This window comes from Micromys minutus, assembly GCF_963924665.1.
Source record: "Micromys minutus genome assembly, chromosome: 1".
Classification (NCBI taxonomy): Eukaryota; Metazoa; Chordata; class Mammalia; order Rodentia; family Muridae; genus Micromys; species Micromys minutus.
The window spans coordinates 22033455-22050716 of record NC_137969.1 but is presented as its reverse complement, the minus strand read 5'-3'; positions in this window follow the sequence as shown (position 1 = coordinate 22050716).

The window sequence follows — 17262 nt, the reverse complement described above, 5'->3', positions numbered from 1 at the left end:
TAGCCCAGTGGAGTAGTGATGGTGTTTTACCTAGTACTGTAGTTTGTCTTTATGTGCCAAGGAGTTCGGTGTGTACTCTACCAACTAAAATGTCAGTGCAGGTATATCTTGGTCTCATTTCCACTGAAGTCTGTTTCTTCACATACATACACAAGTGTCTCTGTAATAGTGGAATGCCAAGTACTAGCTGATTAGAGTTGTGGGACCCCTCCCCTCTGGATTTTGAGAATCTTCTCATAACTCAAGATCACATGCTTACATGTATTAGGTGTTTGTATACTAATTTATCATTTCCAGTTGAAATGATTGTAAAAGAATTCCTAGTAGTTGCAATTCACCTGATTATTCTTCAGCTGAGTCACTGGTAAGAAAGTCCTGCAGACTCAGACATTATCAATGGATCATTAGCCCATTAATGGCTTTGCTGCAAAACTCATCCTTCTACTGTGGATGAGAGAGCTTCTAAATATGATGACCGCTTTCTGGCAATGTTGGTGTTCCATGTCTAGGCTACACCCATACCATGTCAGACATCACTAATAGTCTGCGGCATGCCCACATAAGGATTGGCATGGGTGCTGGAATCTTTTGTAACTCTTGCCTGAAAATGTACCTGTGACATAATGATATGACAGCGCTCATTTGGTCTGCAATTTCCAACTGGGAGGAAATGCACAGATGGTCCAAATTTACAGAGCTAGACTTAAAACATAAACCAGACTTATTGCTTCTTTCACAAGAAGGTTACCAGGTAAGCACCAATTATGTATTAAGACTGTGAACAGTGAATACTGTTCATAGAGGCCATGATAATGGAGATGTGTTCATAGCTCAGAGAGATAAGCAATGTCAATCATGCCCATGACTTTAGGCCTACTTTAACAGATGTTGTACACACATCTGTTTCATCTGGAGCTACATTGCACAATGTGCTATTTCCAAACTCAAGAATACCATTGGTATGCTTTCCACGTGGAGTTCATGATTCTTGGGAACAATCTTATCTGAGTTTTTAGTATTTGCAGTTAGAATGTCATTGCTGACGTATCCTTGGTGAGGAGGCCAGGAAATGACATTTCCCTTATTCTGAAATTATTAATGCAGACAATCTGGAAAGGCTTTAAAAGGATTATTTCATTTTATTTATTTACATAGTCATTATCATCATTATTATTGCGACATTTAATATTTATTGAATGTTAGGCAACCTTGGGATAAGAATAGTGTAGCACAGAGGAGAGATGGTGGTCTTACATATACAATGAGTCTCTGGAATGGGAGTGGAAGTCATGGAAAGCCTTTATGGAGGTGATTCCTGCTCAAGGAAACCACTGGGTTCACAACTGTAGGTTTAGCCTCTATAGTGATTAACACTGCTGTGCTCAGACCCATTTTGAGAGATGTTTTTCATCTCTGTAAAAAGCCCCAGTGTCTTTAAACCAATCTCGGCTGAACAAAATGCTGATTATACACTATACACGTGTCCTCTTTCTAGGAACTGGCACTAGCTTTCTATAAGATAAAAGCAGTATCTATTTCTTAGCAGGGAAGATAACAGTGTCATAATCAGAGATAGAAGGTCAGGAATAAAACAATGATTTGGGAATGTGCTCTAGCAACTTAATTCTCAAGTTTCTAAACTGGTTTCAGAAAGAAAAGAAAATGGGCCAACACAAAGAAAGGACAATTCTCTTTCCTTGGGGATTGCCCTGGTGCTGTTTGTATTTTGATGTTAATTCTGCTTCCCAAGAGGGGCTCCCTGGGACAAGGAGTGACTTTATGTGAACCTTCTCCCCATTTTAACTTGTAAAATAAAGGCTAGACCTGGTGATTGGGTAGTGTAGGAGAGGTGGAAAAGTTTTGGGGAGAGAAGGAGAGAAAGAGGAGACTGGAGAGGAGGTAGAAGCAAGCACATGGCCTTGAGAAACTGCAAGTTATAAGGGATCTCATAGCTGGGGATTATAGTAGTGTAGTGGTAGATCTGTCCAATCTAGGCCCTCAGCTTATATTCATAATGATCACGTTTTCATTGCATGGGCTTATTTGGGTTGGAGATTTACAACAACATCATTCCTCAAGTTGGTGACTGTCACTGGACATGACACCATTGGTTGTGTTCAGGTGAAAAGACTGAGGTGAAATGGACAAAGCCTTGCAGATGAATTTCAGGAGGGGTTGAAAACAACACAAATGAGCAGCTCTGGAGAATTTATCTTTGTGGTGTAAATGCAAAAATCAACATTGAATCCTTGTCTATGTACAAAAAGGACTATACACAAAAGTGGTAGATCTCTACTTCCTGCCCAGGTATACTTGATCTCTCTCATCTGGTTTGAAACACCTTGGGCTTTAGCAAAGCCAATTGCTATGAACTCCTCTCTCTCTCTCTCTCTCTCTCTCTCTCTTTCTCTCTCTCTGTGTGTGTGTGTGTGTGTGTGTGTGTGTTTGTGTGTGTGGTATCTGTGGTATCTAATTGAGGACTGGGGATGTGATCTAAGTTAGTAAATCAGAGTTAGAGATGTAGACAGGAACCCTGTATTTTTATAAACCATGATAATTGCAAGCTGGCCTCATTAGAGTTCCTAAGCTAAATGAGGCCGGAATTCTGAGTTTGTTATATTTGAATCAAAGTGTACCTGAAACCTGCTCAATGACGCTTTCAGGGGAGACAAGTTACACCTTGTTATCATTGTCAGTCACTCTAGGTGCGCCTACATACCGTGTTTTACAGTGTAGCTATGGAACATAGTTATTGTGGCCTTAACCAACACACATTACAGATGCCAATTTGTTTTTATGTGGATAGCCCAATGTGTCCACCCTATGTGAATTTCTGAGAATTAGGGAGAGTTATACATTTCCTGCTTCTCTTTCCTGTTTAGATTTGGAAATCTTCTCTTTCACCCTTTACAGCTCAGTATGATCCCTGCTTCTATATAACCCAACCTGGTCTAGCTCCTGCCCTTCAAAAGTCATTCCTGCTTTGCTCTTATGATATTAGAATTATAATTCTCAGACTGAAAGAAAACCTGATTTCTGTTTGGATGTTCATAGGATTATCTTCTCTACAAAGTTATAGGTCTTTCAATCCCAAATGCAAGGAATAAAAGTGTTCAGTACATATACTTAAACCATGTACATGAAGACACCTGAGAGGCCTCTTTTCCACTGTTCCATGTAGCAGGTAGGACAGGTACTATAGCAATGAGCAAGTATGTGGTGGAGAGAAGTGAGAGGAAGAAAAGTTTCTGCACTAGGAAGATAGGCAGAACCAGAGATGTAAGGGTGGTGGAGAACAGTCTGATGTGACTAGCTTGAGCTGCTACCTGAGGTCATACTGATGTCCTGGCCTATGCTACCATGTCTGAGTCTATGAGCTTGCAGCAGAAGCAAAGATCTGTGTTATGCTTGTGGCCTATGTTACCATATGTTACCAAATGGAGACATCTTGGGCTGCCACTTGGGACCATGTTGATATCTGAAGTCTCCTTAGAGCTGACAATACACCTTGCCTGGGAGGCATGGGAGAGCTGGCCCTGGTGGCATGGGTGCATGAGCCCTGGCCACAATGGGTGAGCAGGACAGAGCTGGTCTTGACCCTTGCCTGGGTAAAGTGAGAGTGCTGGTCTTGATGGCACAGGCGTAGAGTAGGTAGAGAGAGTAGGTAGGCTAACCAACTCAGTTACTGCCCAGCCTCAAATTCAGGGTTTTGAGTTGGGTCATCACAAGATCTATTTCATCTTTGAGGTGCTGGGGCACTTGAAAGGGCAAGTCCTGCAGATCTAAAGCACAGAATCTCCACAACAAAAAGAAATAACAAGATATCTGAGAAAAGTCCCCATGAGGATCCAGTATAGCTAGTGTAGCAGAAGCCATAAACCTAGGACCAGAGCAGTGACCTATTGCAATGAACATTTGAAAGTAAGGCTGTTTGGGCCAAAGCGTGTACTGCGGGACCCTGTGCCACACCACAGATTCCAGGCCGTGATGTTTTAGTTTTGGTTTTGTTTTATTTTATTAATTTATATTTTTGGTTTTCTTTGGTTGGGTAGGTTGCAAGGGCAGAGGGAAGATATGAAGGGAAGGGGAGATGAGTGAGATCAGGGTGCATGATGTGAAAATCACAAAGAACCATTAGAAAGCTAACAAAATACACATAGATGTTCCATGTATTTCTCAGTCCTTTCTGTACTGCTGAAATGCTTTGCTGGGAGGCTGGAGTTCAAAGATTAAAAGTTCAGTCGTTCAAAGTATATCATCCAGAAATGTGACTTTTGAGTACATATCTCTACCAGTTTGTTATTAGTGTACACTAGAAGCGAAACATATCTGTAGCATATACAACTATTTACTTATTTATAAATTAAATAGATCTGCTACCATGCTTATACATAATTCATTTATAGAATACAATGTAGATATTAGTGAGCTAAAATTAAGCATAAATCAAGGACTCCATTTATTGCTGTATCCTAATAGCTTGGCTTGCCTATGCCCTGGATCTGTAGCTGCCTCTCTGAAAACTGTTTGTTTGGTGGCTGGCTCATGAGTTGCAGGTCAAACCTAAGTGAGAGGATGGAGATGAGTCTCCTCCACTCAGACCCTGAGCTTTCTTGGTGTTATGAGATAAGGCTTCTGATTCTCAGTCTTCAACCTCTGAGACTTCAGTAAAGAACAAAGCTTGACTCTTCTTCAGAGAACACATTACATTTCTCTTTTCTTAAACCAACTCCTGAAAAGCAGGCTTCCCGTGGAGACAAGCAAAGAATCCTTTCCGCTGAGGATGAATCTTATTCTTTGTCCCTGTGCTTGCATGATTTCCTACAGCCCATTTCACAACATGTGTCTGGAATTCCAAGCTATCACAACAAGGGCCCTTTCCAACTTAACGTTCCATTCTGTGTTCACCCCCTCATAGTAAACCTAAAGCCGGAATGACAAACCATGTTTATCAGTGCCTTGACTCCCAAAGTCTCCAGCCAGGCAGAATAAAAGGGGCTCAGTGTGGATTTCCTTTCACCGGTCCCTGGATATTTTGAATGGGAGAACAAATGAACCAGAATACTTTATCATGTGTGTTATTCTTCTGATGCCAGGCCCTATGAGGGATACATCACCCTGTTTTACAAATGTGTTGACTGAGGTCATGAGAGTTTAATAACTTCCTTGAAGGAGGATTACCATGCAAGAGAGCCAGGATTTAACCCAGAATTCCTGGGCTTTTGTTATGAATGTTAAGTTCCCTATTATATGAAAACAAGTAGAAGACATAAAATAACACATAGCTATAGAGTTTGAGGGGTGCTAGAGGTGGTAATAGTTTCTTCTCGAAGTCAAAAATATTATTGTCTTGCTTGTTCTATGGGTATCTATATTTAATTTTCAATTTTATCATGGAGAGAAATTAATTCTATGGCAGAGGTGGGATGGTAGTCAACTATGCCCTCACATCTATATTTCCTACTTACTGTCCCATCTACTTTATCTGACTTCTTGTGGAGAAGGTTAGGGCTGTGCTTTACTACTGTGATTTGTTTTTGCATTTTATAACATCTTGGAGGTTAACTAGAACATGCATACCACATGGCTTATCCTCATCCCTTCCCTGTAGCATCTCTATTCCTCCGAGTTGGAAAAAGAGATAGCAGGCATGGTCTATGTGTGGCAGGGGAGCCAGGACTCTAAGACCACGGGGCTCTGCTGGCTATTGGCCTCATCTGATTGTAGCTGATCATAGTTTTTGACTTCATATTTTATAGATAAGTTTATGATGTCAAGCATTATTTTAATTATCTAGGTTCTGATGATCATCATTTTATTCACAAGGAAGACAAGGACACAGAAAGGCTAGTGAACCTAATCCCCTAACCCAGAATGCATTGAAGGCCACTCATAAACACCTGTAACTCTAATTTGAGGGTACATATAAATTTTTCCAGCCTCCATGGGCTTCTACATGTACAAGATACATTCATGCAGGCATACACAAATATACATTAATAATATACCTAAATAAATATTTAAAAGACTATAGTAGATACGTTTTGGAGCCTATAACTCTTTAATATACAATCACAAGTGTTCAAAAACTCCCAGTTAGTAGGGTGTCATTCTGATTCCTATTAGTTTTACTTTAGAGGAAGAAAAATAAAACTTGAATAACAAAGTCTTTGTGTGACTCAGGGTATAAAGCTACCAAGTGTAGCTGGGGCCCTTACTGCATACCTTCTCTCATTGTGGACAAGTATCTATGAAGGGCATGATTGCCTTAGGTAAAAGGGTACTCTTCCATTACAGAACATTTTCAAGCCATTGCCTTCCCTAAATTATTTCTTGGATACATCAGTACTCAAATGTTAATAGAACTATCTGGTCATTGGGGTCATATCCTTGTCATAGAGCCTGCAAGAATATGATATGTCTTTTGGGTTGTTTTGTTCTCAGTCAACATGGAAGTAGAAAAAGTTTTCCAACATTTTGGTGGTTAGACAACAGCCAGCATTCTACTATCTGTGGTGATTGTTAACACACATTTCAGAGACCATGTTAACATCATGGTTCTTCTCATCCTTTCTTCCCTCTACCACACCCTAACTTTCTATAGTTCATATGTGTCTCTCCTTCCTGTGACTTATTTTTTCTTATAATCCTGCTATATCAGCCATGCTCTCTTGGGCCTTTTATTTCTTTCTCTTGTGTCTTTTTTTTTCTGGTCCCTGTTTCATTTTCCTATCAGTCTTTTTCTCTCTGTGTCTGCTCCTCACCTCTTTGTCTCTCTGCTGACCATGTTCAGTCTATACTTTTTCTCTCTTCTCTGACTTCTTCCAGGTGCCTTTGTCTGTTTTTTCACATCTACAATAAAAACCTTTCCCTTGTCCATATCATGGAGTGTTCATGCTGTAAGTTTACATAGTGTCTGGGTAAGATTTATGTACTCAGATAGGCACAAAGTTTGTCATCTAAAAGGCTCCTTCTCACGAGGAAAGTGGGAAAGGAAAACAAGGTCTGCTCAGTGTTGTCTTGGGTTTTCAGGGAAGAGTAATCACTACACTTCACTTCCATGCTGAAGGAAACTGACTGATGGGGGAACTTAGACATTCATCCTCTACTGTCACATACATGTGTTCTTTCTAAGGACTCTCTACCTCTTGAGCAGTTTCTCAGCTGACACTAAATATTCCAGGGTTAGCAACTTCCATGTATAGACTCTTGTAAGGAATAGATGTCCAGACCAGTACAGACCTCAGAACTTGAATCACATTCAGTTTCTTACTCTGTTCTAGTTCTGGTTCTGTGTTTCTATGCTCTGTCCCGTGTTAAAAGGCAGCACAGATAGCCATTTGTCTCGTCTGCCAGGTCAACGATAATGGAAATATCACCTTTGGTAGAGGGGGCCTACTTAGCGAGTTTCTGAGGAATGCTTGCTTTTTGTCAGTTTCTATGCTGTGTGTTAGTCCCATCAACAGTAGTGAGAAACTGGTAAATTTGGTGAAGGACAGTTTATTTGCTTACGTATGCCAATCACAGGCCATCTTTGATGGAAATGTGGCAAAGGACTCACGCAAAGACAGAAGTAGAAAACATGGACAAATATTGCTTACTAACTTGATTTGTATCGATGTTTCAGCCTACTTATACAGTCCAGGATCAGGGGAACCCTACTACAGTGGAACAGGCCCTCCAACATTAGTTATTAATCAAGAAAATGCACCATGGGTTTTCCCTCAGGCAAATATGGTACAAGTGATTCCTTAATTGTTTCTTTTTTTTCTAGGTAACTCCAGGTTGTGTCATATTGACAAACTAGCATACAGCTCTGCTTTTGCTCCAAGTCAGACTGAAGCCAAGCTTGGAAGTCTGTACTGTACGGCCAGAAGACATCGTCTTTATACTCTTCCCTGCTGTCTGCTTCTTTCTCCCTGGTCGCATTTTTCCCAGACTCTATGGAAGTTTCTCACATGGTCTGTGAATGTGACTAGGTATTGATGCTGCACAGGATGGGGCCCTTCTATTTGTCTCTCAAGGTGCCATTTAGAAGGCAAAGTTTGGACCCATAATTTCGGTATCCCTAGTAAACACTTTTAGCATAAATGCCTTAGCAGAGGGGATCTGGTTTCTTCTGTGGCTGATCCTTCCAAACTGTCTTCCTCCACCTGGAGCTTTCAGAAATCCATCCCTTATAGATCCAGAATGACTCTTCCTCTTGGCCTCTAGATAGTTCTGGAAAACCCATGTGTGGTTTTGGTTACTTTTTTCCATTTATCCTCTGTTAGGATATCTGAGATAGGCAGCTCTTGGCACAGTTACCTCAACTATTCTATTTCTCAACTGAAAATCACATGCTCTGTAAGCTGAATTGCACACAAGTCCAGTTATTCAGGGCCCCACTAAAGTCTTTTATTTGAGATAAGGAGCAAGCATCCCTTTTCTGGGTGATTTTAGAAGGTTTTTCTATAAGAGAAGAGCCACTACAGACATTTATTTCCAGTGGATATCTTTCTTATGTGCCTTCAATTTAAGTCATTTAATCTTTTAGGATGAATGGTGGACTACCTCACTTGTACAATTTTGTAGCAAATAAAACCACACTTTTACTCTGGATGTAACTGGCTGATACCTATTGTTGTGGTCATAAGGGATCCTCCCATGGAGTCAGAAGGGCACCATTAAGCAATAGCTCATGCTAGCATTTTCCTGGTCTGACTTTCTACCAAACACTATGCTACTCTCTGATTATTTCGTTCAACATTGAGCTAGATCTACTGGGTAAGCATTCTTTCTCTGATGAGGGTAGTAAGATTTAATAATTCAAGTCTCAAGTTAACATAGCTTTAAGCCTTGAAGCAGAACATAAATCCCGAGAATCTGATGAATCCCAAGTGGTTGTTTCTTTCATTGGGTTTTCTAACAGAAGAACAGAAGATTGAGAAGCATGCCAGGGTCATATCCCTGCAGAGACCCTTGCCTTCCTCTCACTAGTTTGAGAACAGTAGCTAAATAGAGAACTCTTAGAGGGGGCTGAAGAGTAACTGCGCGCTCACCTGGGAAGTCAATAGGTAAGGCACTAGAGAAAGGATAGGCACATGCTTTGAAGTTCAATGGGCCCAGCTATGACCTGTTCACTTTCTAGTACAGTGCTCTTGGGCAAATTATTTCACGGATATGAGTCTTGGCTTTAAGCTCATCTAGGCTGTACACATAAGTGTGTGAATGCATATCTGTCCATGATGATACTAAAATGAGAAATAATAGGGGACTGCTAATGCTTATAAAATGGTGTGAAGTGCTTGATAATTAGAGACTCAGAATGTCATTCAGGGAATGGTGACAGCTGACTCGTAATTGTTACTGTTTGGCACAGACCAGGCAAAACACCTCAATTGTTTCCTTGCTTAATGCACAGTGGGACTTAGAATAACCCCATCTCTTTACAGAGCAAACCTGGGAATAGGTGAGGAACTAATTTTACTAGTGAAGGGAAAGCTAGAACATGAGCTCAGGTGACCCATGACTAGTGACCACATATAACCACGCTGTTCTAATGCTGAGAGTATCTTAGGGAGAACACAGCACTTCTCAATTTTAATAAATGATAATGCATTGCTGTAATTATTTTTACCAACTCTTTAGGCAATAGGAAGCCAATTAAAGTTCAGTAATATTATCAGAGTATAATTGAGAAATAAACATTTCCTAAATGAATTATTAATTAAGATGAGGCCAGACCAGTTTAATTGCCTGCTACCCAATTTTTTGTACAAACGATTGGAAAATTATTTGGTAGGCAGAAAAATATTATCTCATTTTTTAAAATTTTACTTTTGGTAGATAAAAGGAAAGAGACAAACCGCATATGTGGAAGTATTCTTTGCTTTTTTTTTTTTTTTCCTCAAGGATTCCGAGTTCGTTCCTGATTCTGTTTGGAGTCTGCTTATCTGGCGAATGCCTTGGCTTAAGATGCATGTGCGTAAGTGCTTTGGGAAGCAGAAATGGATTGTACTGCCTTACCCCTTTTACCACCGGAGCTTAATCTACTTGCTGTGATTTAATCAACAGCAGTGAATTGTTTGCTGCAAACCTCCTACATAAATCAGAAACTTCCAGTGTGCATTTGCTCATGACTTCTCTAGCAACCTGTGATCAGATGGGTTTAGCTGTGTGTGTGTGTGTGTTCACAATAACTCCAGAATAGTCACAAGAACAAAGCAGACTTTATTTTAATCTATGTTCATGTGCATCTCAATTGATTTTTTTTTGTATGTACTTTATTTTAGGCAAGTGCAGTTTCTGATGTAAAATCTAATTTTTAGCCAAGAACCTATTTCAAAATCTAACATTTTCTTTTTTCCCTTGCCTTTCTCTTCTCCTTTCTTCCCCAAATTTCTGTTGGTTTTCTTTGGACTCAAGCAGGGTACAGCAGCTGGGATTAAATACAACATTTAAAGTGAAGAAAGTGAGGAAAGCTGATGGGGTGGGTTTGGGGTAGCTCTCTGTATACAAGGAAGAGGTGAATAACAAAACCTCTATTCCCACCCTATTTACTCATGGCTCTTCCCGTCATTTTCTTCCACCTAGGCCCACTAATAATAAGTATTATTATGGTACAGGTAAGGGTATGAATACATCATCACATCATGAGAAATACTTTTCCCAGTGTTTCTGTCATCACATGAATATCATAGGCTATACTTACCCAAACAAAGATAGCTGTTTTGGTTAGCACTACACAGTATAATGTTATATACATTACATACATTGTGTAGTCATAGATGCAACATACACAGCCATTGATAACTGTAATATTGCTACATGGTACACAGTTGTACCTGTCTGCAGACAGAACTGGGTAGGATAGTCAGTCTAAAATTGAATGCTTAGCACAGCAGGTATTGGTTAGTTTGTATTCGTAATTTGGTTTGGAATGTCATCTGAACTAGCCAGGCTCATCTCTCAAAGGCTAAGGGGAGGAATTTCTCACCCATCTGAGGTCAAAGCCTGGCCCGACAAGGACCAGCCTTCTGGACCATAGTTGGGACCTCACTTGTCTGATACATTGCCTAGAAGAAAACAACCAAAGAAATCCCACTTGGTCTCCCTCAAGGGTGTGGTTGCAACTTGTTTAAAGGATGGAGAAGCATGGTCAAGAAAATAAGAAAACAATTAGGAGGGTTTAGAGCAGGCCTGCCACCATCTACACCAAACCCAATGGTCAAAATCTGTGCTGTGGTAGGTCCAGTTCCAGATGGGATGTGGATATGCAGCCATTACCCCTAATAAAATCACATTTCAAATGGGGCATTGCTGTGTTATTTTTGTGAACGGTTCATTACAGATGAGAACAGCAGTCCCTGATGAAAACACTTTACTGCACTGTACTAGACTGACAGACTCCACACATTTCCTTCTTTCTGCTCAGTCTCATTAGTCACCATTCCTGGAATGAAGGGAAGTGTGATTTATAGAACATGTCAGTGGACAGCCTGAAAGGAGTTCCATGCAATGGGTGAGGAAGCTGAGGAAGATTTCAAATCCCCTCATAAGGGCATGTGTAGACCGTGAGAGTTAAATGATGTTTGCATGTGGTTGTCAGGAAAAGACATCTGTTGAGAGGGGGGAGGGTCACATTATCGGGTTCTTGAGTGTTTTAATACTTCAGTGAAGCTCTGCCTGCCTGAGGTCTCCATGGATGTACTGATCCGCGATCAATGACAACTGATTATTGAAAGTAAGAAAGCATTCTAGTAACAGATGTTGTATAAAGTCCCTTTTCTGCCGCTCTATCTGGTCTGCCCGTACCTGGCTGACATGTTTGCAAGGAAGAACTGGACATGCTAAACAGATATAAGCATTTGTTGGGAAAATTAATGAAAGAACAGATCTGGCCAAGTCTAATCTAGAACGCATAACTGGGAAGCAGACCCAGTTGGCAGTCATCCAACCAGCCCGAGGCGCCCACCCAGGGAAGAGTGTTTTCTTTTGTTTTGTTATTTGTTCTCAGTTCAGCTGGGGGAAAGGACTATCTTTTTGTGGCATCCCCAACAGACAGAAGACATGTTAGCAGACAAATCAGCAGCATGGTATAAGTTGAAACACCACAGAGGCTCATTCTCCTGGACTAAAGTTACAAGGTGGACCTAACAAAATGCTGGCAGGCCATTCTAAATCCTATGCATTTCACACTGGGGTCGCTGTGTTGTAACCATCTATTACACTAGGTGAACCTCAAGAAAATCCTGATGCTTTGGAAAATACAATATGTATCAATGCCTTGAATTTCCAGAACTGCACTCCCCTATCACCCATCGAATTCAGTGGTGTTGAGTTTAAGTCCTACCTGTGGATTCACACAATTACACTGCACAGAACAGGAGAAAGAACATGAAAGCAGCCAGAAAAGAGAAAATCAAAAGCACAAATTTTAAATAGTACAGTTGAGTGTGCCTCCTTATTAACTATCCTACTGGGCTTAGTTTGGCTAAGAAATAGACAGTGGACAACAATGTCTCTTAATACCAAGTCTGTTTTAAGTACTGTTCTTTGAACTGAAGAGGATGTAGGGATGGATTGGCCATTTTTCCCCCTGTCTAACTTTGCTGGTTTGTGCCAAGTCTCATAGTTCAAGTTTTTCAGGAGGCCAGTTCAACCCCCCTACCCATCATTCTGTTTCTCTTGTTTGAGACTCTGTGTTCTAGGAGGGAGTTGGAAACGGTACCATTATCCTAAATGCTAAGCACGTCATAGCTCCCCTGGTTAAGTGGGTTACTGTTGGACACATTGACCGTTCCTTCAAAGAGTTCTCACTGCAACCCATGTGCGTTAAAACATACACTTAGCATTGCTGAATTCTCTTCCCGGTTGATGAAAGTAAAAGGCATTGAGCTATGGGGGTTGCAGAAAGCCCATGCTTTGATATTCTGCATTTCCTTCCACAGAAAGGGACCTCCAGCCCTGACTGCATGCTCAGAGGAGTCCAAGTTGGGGAGACGAGGCTCCAATAAGTACTAGATTTGCCTCAGTGTGTGCTGTGCTATCTGTGGAGACCTGCCATTTCTTCACACCACCGTTCATGCCCCACTTTTCCCATCCATCGGAGCAGAAGTTAGCAGACTACCCCACAGGTTGCCTCCTGTCTTACAGTTTTTGCAACAATTGTGGCCATTCGTTTCCATATTGCCTGTGGCAGCTTTCATTCATTGGTGGGACCAAGATGTCCTGATCCATTTCTGTCATGCCACAATGCTGAACAGTTTACTATGTAGCCGTTCACGGGAAATGTCTGTCAACTTCCTTTTAGGTTAACCACAGAGTGTTTTAACCTTAAGGCTTCGAAGAGATGGAGAGATGAGACTATTAACAATCGTCCCTGCTGACTGGCTCTTAGGTTGACTAAGAGCTTATAGGCTGTGGCAGGAGAGATGGCTTGGCACCTAAAGAGCACTTGTAGCTTTTGCACAGGACCCGATGTCATTCCCAGCACCCACATGGTGCCTCACAACCATCTGGAACAGCGATTTCAGGGAGATTGGTGCCTTGCTCTGACCTCCAAGAGCATGGAGCCCTGTGATGCAGCCAAAAATTAAATGGGTACACATAAATATAATACAGAAATAAATCCAAAATGTTTTTAAAGAGAAAAGGTTTTAAGCCAACTCCTTTCTTGGTATTCTGGCATAGGATGTATGTGCCTTATCTGAGGTGCCAATGTATGTCTTCATACATCACATGTAACCAAACAAAGTGGTTTAAGGAGCCACTGTAGATTTCAGCGAAAACTAGTGAAAGGGAGGGGTTAAGCACCAACCAGCCTTTCTGATATTGTCATGGCTGCTCTGACGCGCTCTGAAGCTGACTGTGTCTCTTTCCTCTTGGGCTGTTTATTTCTCTTCACACAGCACGTAGCAGAATGTCTTGCCTGTGGCATGTTATTCTCTCCTTTGGTCGATGAGTGGACACACACCTACATTCATTCACACTGAAGAAAGTAGGTGTGCAGTGGGATCTGGGTGGGGCTGGAAGCCATCAGCCATTTCTTGGTACTCAGAGATGCATACGCTGCTCTGCTCCCAGGGGTTCGTCTAAAAACCCCAGAACACTGAAAACAAAGGTGTCTGTATCCCTGACAGCCATCTCTACATCAGCCTTAGAAAACATTTGTGCACTACAATCCTAAGAGCTTAGTGACAAAATCATGTTTCAGCTGCAGCTCTCTCAATGTACTAATTAAAATACCAAGAGAATTTAAATATTAAGGTTTATGCAAATCTAAGTGTTCTTAGTAGGACTATGGCCTTTTTAATGGATTTTTTTTTTTTAAAGTGGAATCATGAAAGCTAAGATGCAGAGGAAGCCAAGGACGGAGATAAACTTGGCAAATCACCTACTATGTGCAAGTGTACCTAATAGGTGCACTTTGGTCTTGGTATATTTAACTCAGACCTCAGAGAAAGCTCCACTGGTCCTTTACAGTAATTTAAATGAAAGCTCAGAATGGTTAATGAAGTTTCTTAGCTCGTGCCCTGGAGTCTTCGCAGAGATTTCAGCCCAGGGCCTATGACAGGCCCTGTGTTACCCTCACCGTGAAGGGTTGCCATTTAGCCCACTGCACACAGGGTGCTAAATGAAGGCTGAGTTCTTTAGCTGCCATTCAAAGCAATGGTTATAAAGTACTGGGGGGAGTAAAAGAAGGGCCTATGCATCACGCACTGTGCAGACTGCCGTGTGGGTGGCTGCTTAGGCTGTGTGTGTGCTCTGTCTTAGCAATTTTCTGGAGTATAACAAGACTGTTTTTCCTATCCCCACTACCAGCCTCTGACTTTCTGACCCTTAGGACTGAATACTTAGAGGTTCTGCTCGATCACGTGAAGCATCCCATGAGCATTTGTGTACCAGTCTCCTTATTTATTGAAATAGATCACATCATTGGAAAAGGAGCGCAGGGCTTATGAGACCTGAGTCCGTGTGGTGAATAACTCAGAAGTGGCCCTTTGATGTATGTGTGTACCCACTTCATACATGCAACAAAGAAAGGCAATATATACGTACATATATATATATGTATATATACATATATATTCTTTGTATATATCCTTTCCTTTCAATTTTTGTATAAAAACAGATCTCAATGAAAAAGAGAACTAATAGTAAATTTATAATGTTCTGCGACCCTTCCTATAAGGAACATCAATGATCAATTAGCACCCCCTCACTATCCTGCAAAGGAGAAGACATATTGGCCCATATTTTATACCCAAGGAATAAATGTCCAGAAAAACTAAAGAGCTTGCCGACTGTAACTAACCTCTGCTGACATCATTACAACCAGGCACACTTCCAAGTACTTCACACGTCAGCTTACCATATCCTTCTGCGGCCAGAGCCTGGCTCATGTCAGCTTTCCAGACCAAGTCCCCTTCCCCCCTCCCCCCCACGCCTTCCTCCCTCATCAGAACCCTCCATGGTGCTGGCTTGTCATTGCAGGACTGAAGTGTCTTTTTCCCCACGGGATAACACATTTTGTAGGCAGCTTTTGTCTTCACATACATCTAAAGGCTGCATAACACAACCAATAATTGCACGGTTCTTTTCAATTTACAGATCCACTCGGTTAAAGGTTTCTCATGTTTTCTTTTTCTTTACAATAACCCCCGAGAGATAATTAGCACTATGCTTAAAATATACCAACTGAAGCAAGCAAAAGGCCCAGTCCCCAGACTGAGAAAAGTGTCTCTTGAAAGCTTCTAAGTCTGCAGAATAGCCTACCACTTCTCTGTGTTCTTGTCTATCCCTGCCTCTCCCTGTCCACCGCTTCAAAAGATCAGTGGTTCACGGTGTCTGTTCTCTACACTGATGATCAGCAGCTGATTCAGCACGAGAGAAAACATACCTCAGGTAGAGCCGCTATAGCCTCGTACCTCAGTTGCCTCTCTACCCCAGTGCTGTGTGAACCGGCAGCCCAGGTCTCCTGGGCCTTGTCGCAGGAGATTAGATTTTATGATGCTGACAATGTCTCTCTGGAGGGCTGTGTTTTACCTCATGTGCAATGAACACCTGTTTACAGGGCTCTACCAGGAAGGAACACCGCACACCTAACTGCCTGGCTGGGACTCGACTCCAGGAGTCTCTCTCGGTAGCATCTGCTCAGTTTTCCTTGTTCTCTTTTGTACTGCCTGAAGTATCACAGCACAGATCCTCTGAGAAAGCAAACCCGCACACTAGTGTTCTGTGAGGGAAGGATTTACAGGAAGTGTGGGGTCAGAGGTCAGAAGATACATCACACACCACTGATTCACATTCTCCACAGCTTCTCCTCTGTGTCATTTGAAGCGGAGGAATCTGGCTAAAAGTTACATTTTATCTACTCAGTACGGACACAGGATAGACAAAATGTTGCATCCATAAACCATGGACTTTCCAGAATAATTCCTGCTTTTCTTTAATATTCAGATTTTGTCCCTCAACTTCCAGAGAGGCCTTGGTGTGAAGCTCACCGTCAAGGGCACGGGCTAGTTTTTCAGAATAATATTCCTCTGCCTTTAATACCATGATGATTTATGCATTTCCTTTGTCGTGGGGTGTATCCACTGTGATTTTTTTCTGAACAACCTCTTTAAGGCTAGAATGAATTATCTTCCCAAAGATTTGGTGTGCAGTGCAGTTTTATGCTCTGCCTTAAGAACTCTGACCCTGTGTAAAACTAATCCCAAGTCAATTTTCATTTCTGAACACACTCGTTTGCATATGAAAATTTATCATGGCCGTACAGTTGCTTTTATGCCAAGCTTTATTTTAGGGGTCGGGCGAGCACAGGTGCCCTGAGTGAGCATGCGTACTGGGTCCTGTTCATCGCAGAGGCTACAGAAGTGAGCTCAGCTACGCTTCATCTCACAGAGTGCTCTGAGTGTTCAGGATCAACTCGTGGGTCACTCACTAACTGCTGTTTAACTTTGCACACATCTCAACTTATCCGAGTCTCATTTTCCTCATCTGCTAAAGGGAGCCCAAGTCCAATAATGGCAGTGTGCTGATGCGTTTTGGTGACAGATTAAATAGAACTAAATGAGCCAATTTATGGTCGGCGCAGTGCATAATGTCTAGCACAAAGAAATTGCATGAAATCATCATTATTTTTATTAGAGACAGGGTTTATGAAAAGCTGAATTAATCTCAGATAAGCTTGCAAAAGTGTATCTCTAGAAGAGCCAGAATTTTCTGTCCTTACAAAAGTTCAAAGACGTCACTGACATGTAGTGGAAAGAATGTATG